Source organism: Bos indicus, chromosome 24 (genome assembly GCF_029378745.1).
Source record: "Bos indicus isolate NIAB-ARS_2022 breed Sahiwal x Tharparkar chromosome 24, NIAB-ARS_B.indTharparkar_mat_pri_1.0, whole genome shotgun sequence".
Lineage (NCBI taxonomy): Eukaryota > Metazoa > Chordata > Mammalia > Artiodactyla > Bovidae > Bos > Bos indicus.
In genome coordinates, this window is record NC_091783.1 from 62,552,578 (window position 1) to 62,569,433 (window position 16,856).

General features: G+C 49.7%; 2 long non-coding RNA genes across 4 annotated transcripts in view; one reads left to right on the forward strand and one right to left on the reverse strand.

The window, feature by feature from the left end:
• Positions 1–13,372, forward strand: part of LOC109577955 (uncharacterized) — a 36,827-nt gene extending 23,455 nt beyond the window's left edge. For 2 of the 3 annotated variants that reach the window (XR_002183630.2, XR_011563886.1), the window contains one exon: positions 2,915–4,822. This is a non-coding gene — a long non-coding RNA (uncharacterized lncRNA). Of the gene's footprint in view, positions 1–2,914; positions 4,823–12,004; positions 12,144–12,710 lie in introns of those variants that run through there. The other variant, XR_011563885.1, reaches the window with a different exon arrangement.
• On the reverse strand, positions 1,335–3,183 carry LOC139179515 (uncharacterized). The gene is made up of 2 exons (XR_011563887.1): positions 3,047–3,183; positions 1,335–2,601 (listed from the first exon to the last, which is right to left on the reverse strand). It is a non-coding gene; the product is annotated as an uncharacterized lncRNA (long non-coding RNA).
• Positions 13,373–16,856: the final 3,484 nt, after the last annotated feature.

Genomic DNA, 16,856 nt, shown 5'->3' on the forward strand with positions numbered 1-16,856 from the left:
CTGGAAAGCTCAGTTTTTTCTTTATAATACTAATCAAAACGTTTTCCCCAATTAAAATGTTTATTTATAAGAGTCTGTGTACTCCAGAAAGTCACATGAGGTCAGGGTCCCTATCTGTTCATTTATTAACATGTCTCCAGTGATTACAATTCTCAATTGATAAGTATTTATTGAGTAATGAATACAAGAGCCTTAAGGTCCCTTTAATGCAAATTCATGGATTAGAAATGAGAAGTGAGCTACCAAGTGTCCCACAAGTGGTCACCTCAAGCCAATCCAGAGATAGTGAACTGCACACTTTAGAGCAGAATGAACTGCTAGTGACTGAAATAGAAGATGGACACTGGGATTCAGGTGAAAAAAAATTCTCCACAATATAAACCGTGGGAAAATTTAGTGTGACTTATTAAACCAACAGATCTTATGAAAATGGGAGCAAAAATTGCCTCAGTGACTTGATATACCTGAAGGATTCAAACTCAGAGACTCCTAAGACCTTACCCAGGATTTATTGGCATAAAGTTCTTCTGGGTGGGGGGGGGGTGGGGGGGGGGAGCCATCTAAGTGTGTCTCCTGATATTTCATTTTAACATGTTCATGAGCAAAACAACAAATATGAAACAAAAGACACCTTCAAGCCAGTGTGGTTAGGCGATTTAAAATTATTGATTCAAAAGTACAATTTTCTCTTAAAATGAAATGTGATTTCTGCCTCTAAATACAAGAAGGAGTGTCTGGACTTCCTCACCTACTACTGGTAATTAGAAAGCTGAACAAAATCCATGGAATGAACCTTGAGTCAGAATGCTTGGCCAGAGACAACCTGGAAAGCAACCCCATCGACATAAAACCTGAGACTGCATGTCACATGGCGAGAAGTCCCCTGGGCTTCCTCACCCTGCTGCTGTCCTCCTGCCTGCCCTTCCCAATCAAGTCTCTTGCTTTGTCAGCACGTGTGAGCCCACTCTAGGGCCCTGGGAAGGGTTCTCCTTTCTGCAACCATAAGAGGAACAGCGTCTAGACTTCCTCACCTACTATTGGGAATTAGAAAGCTGAACAAAATAGGAAACAGTTCTCAGACCCTGAACAGCAGGCAGTGTTAGGCTCCAGGGCTAGGTTCCTCGAGTGAAGGTGAGCACACACATCAACCTGGTGACTCCGCAGCTCTCTGCCTTCAGGCGGTTTTCACGCTGCAGCTGCAGGCAGAGGAGCCATAAACATTCTGGCAAAAATCTGAATTGAGAACACTGGTGATCTGGGAGGCCACGGAGGCTATAACCTGTGTGGCAGGACATCAAAGAAGAGGGAGATACTCAGAGAAAATGTTCCACAACTGCTTAATGATCTTTAAGTCTTTATCGAATATCAATATGAGGACACACAGGTGAGATTCCATAATGAACAAAAACACAAAAACATAAAACATTGGTCTCTCAAGCAAAAAAACAATTTCTTCTACATTAAATTTTTTTTCAAAATATGGCAATTAAATGAAGGCTAGTGTGCAGTACTAGAGAGAAGGAAATGGCAACCCACTCCGGTGTTCTTGCCTGGAGAATCCCATGGATGGGAGAGCCTGCTGGGCTGCCATCTCTGGGGTTGCACAGAGTCGGACACAACTGAAGCTACTTAGCGGCAGTAGCAGTATGCAGTACACACATACATAAATGGTTAAGTTTGTAGAAAGCAATTTTTTAAAGATGTCAATAAACCTCTTGTCATTCCAATTTTAGAATTCTACTAAAAAAGTGAAAAAAGTAATGTGGCAATATGTCTTTGCATGCAAAAGGCATTCGAATAGCTTTAGTACTCTTTAAAAATTTTTTTAATTGGTGGAAATTGTTTTACCATTTTGTGTTGGTTTCTGCCATACAACAATACAAATTAGCCAATAATTATATATATATATATGTATATATATTCATATCTCTCGCTTATTGAGCTTCTTTCCCCTCCTTCAATAGCTTTAGTTTTAAGATGGAAAAGTTATAAGGAGCCCTACATTTAATGTCTAAATACTAAAGAAATCGTTAACAATGTCACACATGTTCCTAACTCCGTATTATCCTTCCATTATGATGTTTATGAAGATTTAAAAATACCGATCAGTAAGTGCATTGAGCAGCTACTATTTGCATTGCAAGGGGTCAGCCAGCACCACTTGCGTTAGGCTGAGACTAGGACACTTAAGCGGAGAAGGCAATGGCGACCCACTCCAGTACTCTTGCCTGGAAAATCCCACGGACGGAGGAGCCTGGTGGGCTGCAGTCCACGGGGTAGCTAAGAGTCGGACACGACTGAGCGACTTCATTTTCACTCTTCACTTTCATGCACTGGAGAAGGACATGGCAACCCACTCCAGTGTTCTTGCCTGGAGAATCCCAGGGACGGGGGAGCCTGGTGGGCTGCCGTCTATGGGGTCGCAGAGTCGGACATGACGGGAGCGACTTAGCAGCAGCAGCAGCAGGACGCTTGAGTGGTAGCAAAACAGGAAGGCACATCCTGCTCAGAGCTTGTGATGTAGGGAAGTTGGAGGCAGGCTGACAGGAACAGGGGCGCCCACGGGATTGCTTAGAGGAACATATTCCCGCCGATTTGTTTCTAATGGAAAGGATAAATGAGGAAACAGTCACTGACCAAGACCAGACCTTGAGGTCTAGTGCTGAAGACTTTGGGGGTCTGGGTTTCCACAGTGGTTGCTGCGGGGCATGGGGCAGGGCCTCGTGGGTTGTAGAGAATTTCCTCTGCTTTTAAACAAATATTTAGATACACTGAAACTCTTTGGTCATCTTCAACTGAGCAGTTAGCTATTTTGTGGGTGAATTTTATCATTAATTACAGACAACGATAGTAGTTTTTATTACAGATTTTTGTATTTCTCATCGACTAAAACCTACACCATTACGAATTCTAGAGCACCAAAGTTGTCTGACCATCTGGTCGACCTTTCGGCGGTGCTTGCCTGACTACAACCAAACATGAACACAAATCTGGATCGCAGGGCAGAGAAGGCAGAGCACCACCACTCCGCACTCGTTTCTCTTACCTAAGTGTTCTCCCGTCCGCGCGCGTTCAGACGCCCTTCAAGGACTACACACTGCACCAGGCTCGCGTCTCCTTGGTACCCTCAGCGAACGGCCCGGGCCGCTTTCTGGGTCTCAAACATTTGGCGCCTCTGACCACCGATCCCGTGCAGGACTAAAGCCGCGCATTGGGCCACCTCCATGCTCGCCCACCGCGTTCCCTGTTGTCACCGGTGGCGAGGGACTCGTGTGTGGTCCACACAACTTTCGAGCCCGTAAGGGGAACAGAAGAGACTACAGGCGGCCCCCGCGAAGACGCAGCACGGCTTCCGACGAACGCAGAGCTTGACACGACAGCGGCCGCCGGAGAGCAGCTCCCCCGCCGCCCAGCCCTGGTGCGGACCTGGGCCCCCAGGCGATCAGGACGTGGGGTTGGGAGAGCCTAGCCTGGGGATCGCGGTGCCGCTGGGAGGGCCGGGCGCGCAGCCCAGCGCCGCCTTGTTCCGCGTGTCCGGCCACGCTCCACTCCGGGGAAGACGCCCGGGATCCAGGGACGGCCGGCGTGAACCCTGCGCCGTCCGCCGACGGAGACACGGCTACTCCCAGCCGAGGCGGGAAAACAAAAATACTGATCGAGGACACCGCGCGGGGCACTTTACTCTCCTGGCTGCGAGCCGTACCCCATGCAGCCCCGCGGGCGGAGGAAACGTCCGGATCGCCGTCTTGCTTCTAAAAACACGGCCCGTGCTCGCCACGCAAGCCTGACCGTTCGAGGGAGCAGGACGCGTCCAGGCCCGGAGACGGGGCCCAGGCGCGCCAGCCAACGAGCCCTGCGAGCCCATACTCGGCCGGTCTGGCCAAGCACCAGAGCCTGGAGAGTGGGGACCCCGGAGGGAGACGAAGGCCCCTAACGGTGAACCAGGAGTTTGGCCGACGAGCCACAGTCACTCCGGCACCGCAGACCCTTTCTCTGCTCGCTCCGAGGCCCCGCGGATGGAAGACCGCGAGGAGATGCTGGTCGACCAGAGCGAGCGGCAACCCACCCCCCCAGGTCGCAGCGCCAGGCCGCTTCACGAAAACCTGCAGATCCAATCTTCAGCAGGAGCAGGCTTGCCCAGGTCTCCGCAGCACCATGGTTATTGCCACCAGGGCTGCCGACCTCTGGAGCTCTGCGCCGTATTCTCTGGCTGAATCTCAGCCCTTACGAAGGTCGCCGAAGGAAAGGAACGCTCTGAAAGCGGCCGCCAGGGGCGCCCCACAACCGGTTCGAGTGTCCCCAGGACGAGTTGCCGGCAGGCCGCAGCCGCGCCGAACGCCCTAACGCCCGAGCTCGCCCGGGGCCTCTGCCTCGGAGGGGGCTCCCCGCTCGGGACAGCGCGACGCGGCGTCGCGGAGCGGCCCAGGCGGCAGACGAGGGCGGTCGGAGAGCGGAAGGCCGCGGCGGAGAGGCCCTCCCTGCGAGACTGCAGGGCTGCAGGCCAACCTGAGCAAGGGAGATTCTGCAGGGGGCTGGGCTGTGTGAACTGTGAGCTGGAACAGTGAAAGTAAAACAGAAAGCAAGCAAGCACGGAAGACATCTTATTCTGTCATTTCAGAGTTGAGATGTTACTAAAGTACAAAAATACAAGGCTCAGAAGCCATAAAGGAAACGACTGAAAACTTGACTATGTAATTGGTCTTTTAGTCTTTACCAAGCAAAGCCAGGTGACAAAAAATGGGTGTGTGAGAACATTTGTGCGACTACATATATATTAAGAACGTTGGTATCAGGATTACATAATAAAAGAATGTAGAAAACACGGCAAGGGACCAGTTAAGTAAATTTTCAGTGCATTCACATAACACAAGACTATCACTTTGCTTTTTGGTTTATTGCTGTTGTTTAAATGAGTTAGATCCATAGGTATTGACTTGGAAAAATGTCGATGGCAAACTGTCAAATGAAAACAAAGTTTTAGCACTTACTACTGGAAGTGCTTTTTAAAAAATGAAGCGGAAAAATGAAGAGTTAGAATAGCTAAAGCGGTTTTAAAGAGCAAGAATCAAGTTTGCCCTATAGCCTGGTGTCTGGACAGAAAGACGTGCCAGAAACAAAGATGGGCCACACTACGTGCTTCTCTGCTCCCTCCTACTATAGTCTTGGGAAGGCAGCTGGCATCTCAGCCCCTGCACCTCTCTGCTCCACTAACACTCAGAGCCCCTGCAGGCAATCAGAACTCTGACTCTGCAGGCCTGGGGTCCCTATGTCTACAGTCTCTTCCTTCATGTCAGGAACCTCGAGCAATTCACTTGGTTTGCCCAATCATCCATGCCCAGAGCTGCTGGCTCTAACATACACCTGTGCAGTCCTTCTCTCCATAAGCTTTGAGCTGATATCCCAAGGTAAGACCATTCCCCTCACAAAACAGGTATGAACCACGGGAACAACTGGAAGTTTGCACCTGGACCCATTATACAAACTCTGTGTGCACACTCTACTCCCAAAGACACTACCCTTTTCACTGTGCTGTTTGCATGGTATGGCCATTGCTTACTAGAAGCATCCAGACTCACTTATGTGGCAGGAAGAAATACTAAGTACACACACACGCATGCACACACACCCATGTACAAACACAGAGGCACACACACACCCCAGGAGCTTATCTGGACTCCTGCTAGGGCTGGCAATGGTGGGAGCAGAAAAGACATCATTGTTGCTGCTTCTCGGGTCCTCTGTGCTGGCAGACCCTGGTTGCTTTGCTGACTTCACTGTGGAGAGTGAGGGCTTGGAGCGCCCTAGTCTGCAGTTTGCTGTCCAGCGCCCTGTGCTTTATTCAGTCCACTCTACCCTCTCTCCTCAATGCACAGTCACCATTAAAAATAAGAACGGACACACATTGATTTCAATTTTCAAACTTGAACAAAGTTTAAGAACAGAGAGAAATTGGGTTATTGTGAAGAAGGTAGTGAGGAAATTTTATTTATCTTTTTTGCAGCTACCAAAATGTTCAAATATAGTCTATAAAAGCTTAATATTTTTTAAAACTAGGAAAAGTAAATAATCCCTCATTACTCCTTCTTGCCCATCACCATCTCTGCCCCAGCTTGTGTCACAGTGGGCTCACCTGACGACATGCCTGTTCTCCTGGTTTGGAGACTTCTTTCACACTCATCACTATCCTCTATGCTCACTACACACCTGAGGCCACTGTAGCCATCCACATGGTAAATCAGGGGATTTTTCTCTAGTGAGCCTGAGGGTTTGTTTTTTTTTCTTCTAATAGAAACCTCTCCCATCTGTCCTCTAAAGTCACAACCTTTATGGATCCTGTAACAAGTGGGTGTGAATGACAGAAAGAGGCTGTTTCCATATCAGTCTCTGAGCTGCCATATGCCTAACAGAGTGGTGGATGTTACTGGCATTAATATTTCCTGGGTGGTGTTAGAAGATCCAGGCTGAAAGGAGAAACCAGACAATTTGGCAAGACACAGATCAAACCAGGAGCCAGAGCAAGTCCCTCTCATTGTTTCAAGGTCAAGAACTCAGCCACCACTGTCCTTCTCTGCATCCTCATGCAGGACGGTTGAAACTGACCAGATAAAGCTGAGGAGATGGAAAGAAGTCATGAGATCCAAGCCTCTAAAGCCCTGCTAGATACTCCAGGCATGAGTCCCCAACCACTCACCTGGGTGTGACCCCTCCTACCAAACCACAGGCATGCAGAGATATGGGGAACCCTCCTTTCTGGGGTCAAAGCAGTATGGGCTACTCGCCACATAAACAACGTAGTAATATTCCATTTTACGCAGAAAAAAAATGAAAGTCATGAGCTGTTATACTCTGATTAGACCTACTTGTTCAGAGTCATTTAATGAATATTCAATTCCTATGATTTACATCAAATCCCAGGAAACCCTCACAGTGATCACTTGGGGAATCTTGACTCCATAGAACAACCACTCTCAAACATTTCCATAACTAATTCTTGATCAAATGTATCAGGTTTTGTTCTCCAATACCCACTGAAGTCTTTTAGAGTCCCCACCCTTCCTGCTGTGCCCTCCCTGACCCTCTGGATGCAAGCGCCTTCAGTCATCTTGAGTCCTCCCCATGTGGGAATCAGGCAGCTTTGGAGCCCGAACCTTAGTTCTATCATGGCCTCAGATATGTGGCCAAGCCACTGTGAACCTTTTCAGTGGTGGGTGAAGCAACCTAAGGGGTCATGTCTTGGCAGAAGATCAGGCACTCTGGTCGCATAGATAAGCTCTTAAACCCCCTTGCATAGGAAAGAAGCAGGAGCACATACATCATGAGTCCCCTGGTGGGTGTCACAGTCCCACAGGGCAGACATGCTCATCAAATGCAGAAGAAGTTTACTTTGGGGTGAAATCTAGTTGACACCTTCAGAGGCATGGTGAAATACTACATGGATTTCTGTCCTACTAAATATTATTGGCAGAAACATTCTTCATTTCATAATTTTTGTATAGGAAGGTATTTGTCTCTAAGGAAGGAAAATTAAAATAATTACTTTCTTCATCGAACAAATTTGTGTGCTCACTCAAAACATATTCTGACATTTAGTTGACACTCTCCATCTTCTTAAAAGATAAGAAATATAATCATTTGTTTCATTTCACCCTGCTCATCTCCAGGTTTCCCATTTTCCTAGAAGGGTGTGCCTCCTCTGAGTACAAGTCCCACCTACTCTCTTGTCTTCATAAGAGAGCTTAAGCCTCAGCCATAAATTCAGCCTTTGAAATAAATACCTCAGATGACCTAGTGGCCCTGGGAGAATGAGAAGCTGTCCCCAGTGTGGTGAGAAACCTTGGGTTCCCTCCCCAACTCATCTGCCAAGTCTCCACCACTCAGGGCTATTGTCTTAAATGACGTCTGTGGGCAGCAGCTGATGTGAAAGAGAAGAGTGTGTCCAGAGGCCCACCACTGCCCCATTCTGTCCCCAGCAGCTCTAATTCTGGGTCTGGTTTCTGGTTTCATTTTTTTTTTTTAAACCACGAGTGCTCTTTCCAGCCATCCTAGGACTTCCTTTAGAGTAGTTCTTTAAAGATTCCCCAACCACCATTGACCACTGCTATACTTCCCTCCTGAAACTAAATTCAGTTCTTTCAGAAAGATTGAGTCTGGGGACTTCCCTGGACGTGCAGTGGTTAAGAATCTGCCTGCCAATGCAGGGGACACAGCTTTGATCTCTGGTCTGGGAAGATCCCACAAGCCACAGAGCAATGAAGCCTGTGCACCCCGACCACTGAAGTGTGCGCACCCTGGAGCGGGTGCTCTACAGCAAGGGAAGCCGCCACGGTGAGAAGCCAGGCGCCGCAGTAGAGGAGCCTCTGCAGGTCACACTGCAGACAGCGGGTGTGCGGCAGTGATGGCCTGGTGCAGCCAAAAGAAATCAATCAATTAGTTACATTTTTAAAAGACTGAGTCCAGCAAAAAAAAAAAAAAAGAGAGAGAGAGAGAGAATGACATTTCACTTCTCTTTATGTTCATTCTTCTCACATTTTGTACCTGATTCTCTTAGATATTTTGGATACTTACAAAACTCCAGGTCACAGAAAAGGAGGAATTTCCAGTGTTTAGCATCTCAGGGAACAGGCACACATCACTTCTGCTGAATAGTCCAAGGAGATGTGAGGGGAGCAATGAACCAAAACCACCAGAAAACCCCAAGAGGAGAGCAGCCCATGGACTCTGGAGCAGCTGTCTGCGGGCTCACTCAGGGGTAGCAGAGGACCCGCAGGCTGGCTGGGCTTCCTGAGCCCCCAGACTGCTGGGGAAGGCTGCCATCTTTGATGACTCAGACTCCCCATCAGGAAAACCAGGCCTGATCTCAGCATCTCTGACTCAGTAAATACCTTCAGGACCCACCCCAAGTCCACCCTCTCCTCCTCTCTCTCAGGCAGAATGAATTGACTGCATTCAGTGCAGGCTATGTCACAGATCATCCTGGGGTGCTAAGGCCAGGGCTGGCCACATAACTCACCACCCGGGGATTCTCGGGGTCATAAGAACTTACCTACTTCCTCACTCAGGGTGAGGAACAGCAGTGGCTGTGACAGGCAGGACATCCCAATAAGGCAAAGGGACAGGCAGAGTCAAGGTGAAATGAGAGGAGGCTGTCTGTGCGGGAAGCTGACCAGGGCAGCATGGCCAGCCCCTCTGTTCAGGGACAGGCGGGAGCCCTTGTCACCAGAAGCAAATGCGAATCAGCCAGGGTCTCAGGGCTGTGACTCACAGCAGGTAATGACATCAGCTTCTTGGTCCCTGTACCAGATGGGCACTTGTGAATCTGGGATGGCCAAGGAGAGCCAAGCCAGGTGGAAGATAGGCCCATGGAGCCTGCAGACCTTGATACCCACTGGGCGGAACACAGAGAGAAATGCTGACTGGTCACCAACTCTCAGTAAGGGGAGGGCGGGAAGCTTTGGCCTGAGTCTCATTCCTAGGACCTACCTACAAGGTTAAAGACTGACCTGATCGTTACTAGATTCTTTTTAACAGAAGCCCAGGGTTCCTACTATACCCAGTTTCTAATGGGCCAAGGTGAAGATGGAAGAAAATGTTAGCATCATTCCTTCATCATTCATTTGTAAATTCATCCAATATTTACTGGACATTTTTATCACTAGTGATAAAGAATAAAATCTCCCTGTGAGAAGCTCCTTCTCTGCTGGTAATACAGAAAGTAACCCCCATCACAGGGCAGTGGACAGTTCACTCGCTCTGCCCAGGAGTCTGGAAGCCCTGACAGTCCAACAGGGCATAGGAGGTTCAGGTGAGTCTTTAAAAGTGAGACTTTTTTCACCTGGAGGTGGAGGCAGCTCATGTGAAGAACGGGAATGTTTGTGAAAATGAACCTCATCCCCCCTTCTCCTCTCAGGTGCTGGACCACATGGCACCCCGGGCTGTTCTTTGAAATCCCCACACTCCCTCAGTCATAGAGCATTTCCCTTCTCTCTGATTCCCCTGAAACACACTTCTCTTCCAGCGACAGACATCTCATTCCTTCACTGGCTTCAGGCCTTTACTTAAATGCTCCCTCCTGGGGGAGAGATCCCACACCTCACATGGAGGGCATCAGCGCCATCCTTCTCTTCCACTTGTCCTGCTCTCTCTCTCTCTCTCATTTCTTGCATCTCTGACAGACTCTAGGGATGGGGCTGTGGGTGAAGGGAGATGTGGGGAGAGGGTAGGGTGCTATCTTCTCTCCACAGGCTTTGCTGGAGAAGAAGCTGTTTTTCTTCAGAGACAAGGCATGAATATAAACTGCAGGTAAACTGAAACTTAAATTGAAGGTATTAATAAATTAAACATTAAGCGTGAAAGGCAAAAAACATGAAACCTTTTGGAGCATACCTAACAGAATGCTATTATGATGTCTGGGGGATGAAGAACTTCTTTAAAAAGCCAAACAAACGGGTAAGCAAAAGATGGATAAATATGATCATGTTACAAGTAACAACTGCTGCTCATCCAAAGACATCATAAAATAAGGAAAGCAAAAGCTAGGGAGTGGGAAGTGACATGTGCACAAGTGTAAAGATCTTTCACCAATAAATACTTTTTTAAAGTAGATGTCAAAAACACATTAACAGGCATTGCATGGAAGGTGAAACATGGAAGTCCAACGAACATTTAAAATGTGATCAATTTCATTTGTGATAAATTAAATTAAATTTGTGATAGATTACTTTGATAATAATGTGGTGGTGGTTTCATCACTAAGTTGTGTCTGACTCTTTGTGAACCCATGGACTGTAGCCTGCTAGGCTCCTCTGTCCATGGATTTCCCAGGCAAGAATACTGGAGTGGGTTGCTATTTCCTTCTCCAGGGGATCTTCCTGACTCAGGGATGGAACCCATATCTCCTGCACTGCAGGCAGATTTATTACAGCTGAGCCTCCAGGGAAGCTCAGGAAATCTATAAAGTCAGAAACATGAAAGCAATTGCTGAGGCGATCTGAGTAGAATGGGAAGCGGACCTCCTGTGGGTCTGAGACCTAGGGACAGGGCGCCTCTGCATTTGAATCATGGTCACTCTCACTTGCTCTAATCTTGGCTGGGTTTCTAAAAGTACCAAAGTCAGAGTTTTCTCAGCTGCCTCAGAACCTTGTTTCCTGAACTCAAAGGGCTCAGAGTGGGCACAGAGAAGGGTTGCTTCTCACCAACTTCTCCAAACTTGTACAGTGAAAAGTAGATTTTTAAAGTTGAGAGTAATAAGGTCTTTTGAACCAAGGGGAATGCAGAAACAGGCCAGATGGATGGAAAGAATCCAAAGCAGGACCAGAATCCAGAGGCTGCTAAGCATGATTCCCCTGTGCTCAGTATCACGAGTCATTCCCTGGGATCTGGGGGGATCGCTAGCTACCCTCACAGATGTGAAGAACTGACTCACTGGAAAAGACTCTGATGCTGGGAAAGATTGAAAGCAGGAGAAGGGGACGACAGAGGATGGGATGGCTGGATGGCATCACCGGCTTAATTGACATGAGTAAGCTCCGGGAGTTGGTGATGGACAGGGAGGCCTGGTGTCCACGGGGTCACAGAGAGTTGGACACGACTGCGTGACCGAACTGAACTGAGCTACCCTCATATAAGTGCCAGTACATGTCTTATCTCATGTAATTTTCCACACAGCTCTATGATGCAATAGGATTGTCATTTCTACTCTAGAAGTAAAGAAACAGGTGATTAAAGACATTAGGTGTCCTGTCCAAAATCACACAAGTAGACAGGGGTAGCGATAGGATGTGGATGTTTGTGTGACTCACAGCCAACTCGTGTTCCCCCGACCCACACAAGCACAGTTTACTTCAGGCTTGTGCACTGAGAATGCCTGGCTTCTTACCTCAGCATTTGATAACATATCGCTGTCACTTTCAACTAGGTGTCAGAAGAGAAAGATGCAAAGCTAAGTTTCCATGGGGCACGTTGTGATATAAGGTCATTTTTTCCCCTGGTTACTCTTTCCTTCCAGTGGGACCCCCCCGGTTCTGGATGCTCATCTCTGAGGGACGGCGCTCACCTGGTGGTCAAGATGCAGGTGCAAGGCCCAGGAGCCCCTTGTGAATCACCCTCTCTCAGCTCAGCTGTCTCCAGAGCATCTCCAGATCTAAGTAAGATCTTGAGTCCAGCCCTCCCCGCTGTTTCCCTGAGGCTCCTCTGCCCACAGTCCCTTTCTGCCCCCAGGGAGGGCCTTTCATATCTACCCACATCCTCCCTTCCCTCTTTCTCAGGAGAGTGGCTTCTGAATTGCTTTTCAGAGGATACATATTATCAAATTACCTTTCCTCATTCTAACTCCCTGATACAAATAAATTCTTCCTACCAGTAGGGGGGCCATGTATCTTTTAAAAAGATACATTTTTTAAAGAAAACACTTTTAAATGTTAACGAAATTCTTCCTACCAGTAGGGATCCATGTATCTTTCAAAAAGATACATTTCCCTACCTGTATCCATTTCTTACTGCTGGTATAACAAATGAGCACAAGTTCACTTTCTCATCCCTGTGGAGAAGTCCAATGTGCATCTTGCTGTGCAGACATGGAGGTGTCGGCGGGGCTGTGTTCCTTCTGGAGGATCTGGGGGTGTTCTTTCTAGGGGTCGCTGCACGGCTTGCTTGTGGGCCCAGCAGCCACTTCAGCCCCGCTGTGGCTCATGTCCTCATGTCTCCTTCACCAGCTGTGACCCTCCTGACTCCCTCCCTGACTTCTGAGGACTTTTGGGACTACATTGCACCCTCACCAGTTACCCAGAGGGCCTCCGGGTGTAGATCCTTTCTTTAACTACACCCACACAAGTCCCTTTTGCCATGTGAGTAAACAGTCACAGGTTCTGTGGATTAGGACCCGGACATCTTTGGGGGAGGGAAACTGTTGATCACACTACTCTTTCTGCACAACTTGAGAGAAAAGTACTTTAAACAATTGCAAAGTACCTTCACAACAGCTCAGAGTATAATCACCTATGAAAATATGATATACAGATAATACAACAATTGGGTCATAATGTGGATCACAATAAACAGGCCTAGAAGAATGCTTTCCTAATTTTTCACCAGCGAGAAACAACGATCAGATTGTATTTGGGTGACACCTGTCAGGGTCGTTTCCTGAAGCATGAGGTCGGGGAGGGTGGGTGGGGTCTGCACAGACAGGGCTGAGCCGGGACAGGTCCCGGTGAACACAGGCACAGAATCCAAGGGACAGCTAGGCCTCTGCAGGGTTCAGGCAGGAGGAGCCCAGACATTAGGGTGGGAGCTGGGTGGGCAGGATGTGGCTGCGGGTGGGGGGGGTCCCTGAGACGCCGCGTCTTCTCACCACCTATTTGTGCAAGTGCCCACCCTCTCTAACTCCTAGTTCCCCCGTGATGTCCTGATCTACAGCGTCCATTCAACACAAAAGCACAGCGTGGTAACAGCAGCGTGGCAGGACTGCAGAGGGCGGTTCGGACCGCTGAGATCAAGAAGCACTTTAGAAACAGCAGCGCTGCTGAGCCCGGAGCCCCGGGAGACTCCTTCCGCCCCGCCCCGTCGGTGATCCCCAGTCCCGGAGCTTCCCGCTCGGGTCCTCAGCTGGAGAGGGGCCCGGGCGCCCGCACGTCTGAGCCCTGGGCCCCGCGACCGAGCTCGAGTGTGCCGCGCGCGCCCCTTCTCCCGGTCCTCCTCTCCCGGTTCCCGCAGCGGCCGGAGGCTCAGGGTCGGGCCTAGGGAGGCGAGCGGGCGGGGGCGCGCGCCCGTGGGTGGCCGCGTGCGAGGAGCGGGTGCAGTTTCTCCCCGCGGGGCCGAGCCGGGTCGGTCGGAAGCCCTTAGCCCGGCGGAGGGGCCGCTGTGCCGCCGCGCGATTCCCGGGTCCTCCGCGTCTCTGGCCCGCGATGCATCGGAACCGTCTCTGGGGCACGGAGACCGCCCCGCTCTCTCCTCGCCGCCTCCCGGCTTCTCTGGGCGCACCCGGATCCCAGGTTCCAGAGGCGTCCAGGGGCTCGGAGCTCCTGCGGGGACTGGACCCCAGATCCCGCCCGGCCCCGGACCCTCCGTGCGCGTCGCCTGCCCCGCGGGCACGGCTTCCCCGAGCAGCCGGCTGAGCGGCAGCCCGAGCCGGGAATATGCGGCCGCTGGAGGCGCCGTCGGACGGGGACACGGGGCCGCCTCGGCTTCTGGCTCCGCCGGCCGCCCCGTCTGCAGCCCGAGGGCCGGGGGACACCAAGCGAGGCGGCTTGGCCGTCTGCCCGTGGAGCGCAGGGGCGGCCCCGAAACTAGGACTTGGGGTCAACTGCACGCGCGCCGCTTCTTTGATCCATGTCTCTGGTGTGAAAGAACCCAGATTTCCGCCCTGGGCGGAAGAAAGGTTCTTTATAAATGTTTTGTAGAAGGCGTTCTTTCCCCGGCCAAAATAAGCCGGTTGGTGACTTGAAAAGCCACCGTCACCCGCCCTGTTGGCGGTGAGCCTGAAGGGCAGGTCTGAGCCCGACCCCCTGTGGGTGCGCGGAGCACAGAAGACTGCCAGCCTGGGCTGGTCATCAGCCGTCAGAGTCAGACTGTCAGGGCTGGACTCCAGCTCCAGGCCTGGGGCTGGAAAGGCGGCTTCTGTCCCTCTGGGCGCCTCAGCAGGTACTGACGACTTGATGGGTGAGGAACTGTGCCCAGCAAGTAACTGCTGCTCAAAACTCAATGGGCGCCAGCGCGCAGCAGGAAAGCGGGTACCGGACAGGGCAGCTTCACCCCCTGCTGGAGGCTGGGGACACACAGATGAGGTTGTCGCAGCAAAAACAGAAACGAAGTGTTTCCTCTCCTGAGAACAAGGAAAGTAAACAGCGAAGCCTAAAGAAGAAACATGACCGGTCGTCAGAGTTATTCGCCCCTAGTTTTACTTGAAGTGTTACTAACCTGTAGTGTATGTAACCAGAAGTCCCCTAATTCTACGTAATCTTCATCCTGTACCGCATTTTTGCTCTCGCTGCACCCTCTTGTAGCAAGTCACCCCTTAGGGCTGTTTGCATTTCAGAAGGAAGGTGGCAGGCTGAGGGACCCAGGAGATCCAGGCTGTGTACAGCCTCTCAGGTCCCCCGGGTGTTGACAGGGCACTGTTCCTGGGGTGCTAGCCTGCGGTGTGCTCCCCTTGGCCAGCTGAGGAGTAAAGCCGTCTACTTCCTCCAAAATTCCGTCTCTGTATATTTTAATTGGGCATTGGTGGGCAGAGAAAGGCGAGATTTTGGCAGTAATAAGGCGGCCATGCATGAGCAGGAGGTGGTGGGGGTGGGGGTGGGGAGCATCCAGGTGGGAGGAGGGAAGGACTTGAACCTCTCACACCTCAGGCAGCTTTTGGTAAATTGGGTCTTGTTTTTTGAGTGTAGCTTTCATAGTTACAGCACATAGCTCAATCACTCTGTTTTGGAATGGTGGTCCCTATGGGTGGGAGAGTCCACTATAAATGGATAGAATAGGCCATTGCATCTTACTTCCCATGGACCAAATTCCACTGCCAGATTGTGCTGGTAGGGCCTGAAAGCTAAAAATGGTTTTTATATCTTTAAATGGTTGAAAATAATTCTTAAAGATAATATTTGCAGCATGAAAATTATATTCATTATACTCATATTCATCCAGATTTCATGATCTATAAGTAGTGTTTTCTTGAAACAGGCTCTTTCATGTACTTTTTATCTGTGGTGCTTCTTGGATACAATGACTGAACTGAGAGGATGCAACAGATGTCATATGGCAAAGCTCAAATACTTTCTGGATCTTTATAGAAGTTTGCCCACCTCCACTGTAGAAATATGGTAGGGTTTTTTGTTTGTTTGTTTGTTTTAACACATATGCTGAGAGCTATACTTTAGAAACACTGTGAATTTTGTTCCCATTACAAATTACTGTGAAGTTAATTCACATTACATTGTGAATTCTTTTGAAACAAACCTCCTGTAGGCAGATGTAAAACTGGTTACATTGCTCTCAGTGATCTCAGCCAGAGTGAACACTGAGCCTGTGTACTCAGTTGCTACTCAGTTGCTAAGTTGTGTCTGTTTCCGACCCCATGGACTGTAGCCCTGCAGGCTCTTCTGTTCGTGGGATTCTCCTGGCAAGAATACTGGAGTGGGTTGCCATGCCCTCCTCCAGGAGATCTTCCCAACCCAGGGATGGAACCCGGGTCTCCCTCATTGCAGGTGGATTCTTTACCATCTGAGCCACCAGGAAAACCTCTCAGGAGAATGGTCAAGCTGAATCGAGCTCTCAGAGTGATGTTCACTCTACTTTCTGTCTCAAATGTCACCCCTTAATTGCATCTCCTACCCTTTTCTGCCTTGATTTGTCAAATTTTCCATCTCTACCTGCCCCCTGCCCCCAAAGGGTTGCTCTATATTTCTTCCAACCTATCCTTCCTACAGCAGAAAATGTAACTAAAAAAATAAAAACCCAAATCCTCCTTAAAAACTTCAGTTTTTTCTCACTACCACCAGGCCCAAGATTCCAGGACCGTCCATGAGTAACCCCGGTGATTTTCCTCACTCTAATCTCCCTGCCATCCTGGACTTCTTTTAGAGCCTGGCACCATACGTTTCCCCCTGAGTCTTGGCTTTATATATGCTGTTCCTCCCACCTGGGGAGCTCTTCTCCCTACCCCTTGTTCCACCAGCTCCCCATCATTTCATCTTGATGTCCAATACTCCTTGTTCAGGGGCATCTTCCCTAACCCTTCCATCAGCTCCAAGAGCACCTGCATTCACCCTCTGTAACATTCATCAGATTGACAGTTCTCATGTAATCTCCTGCTGGACTGAAAACTTTCTGAGAGCAGGGCTGTGTCTTGCTCATGGTTTTTTCCTGGC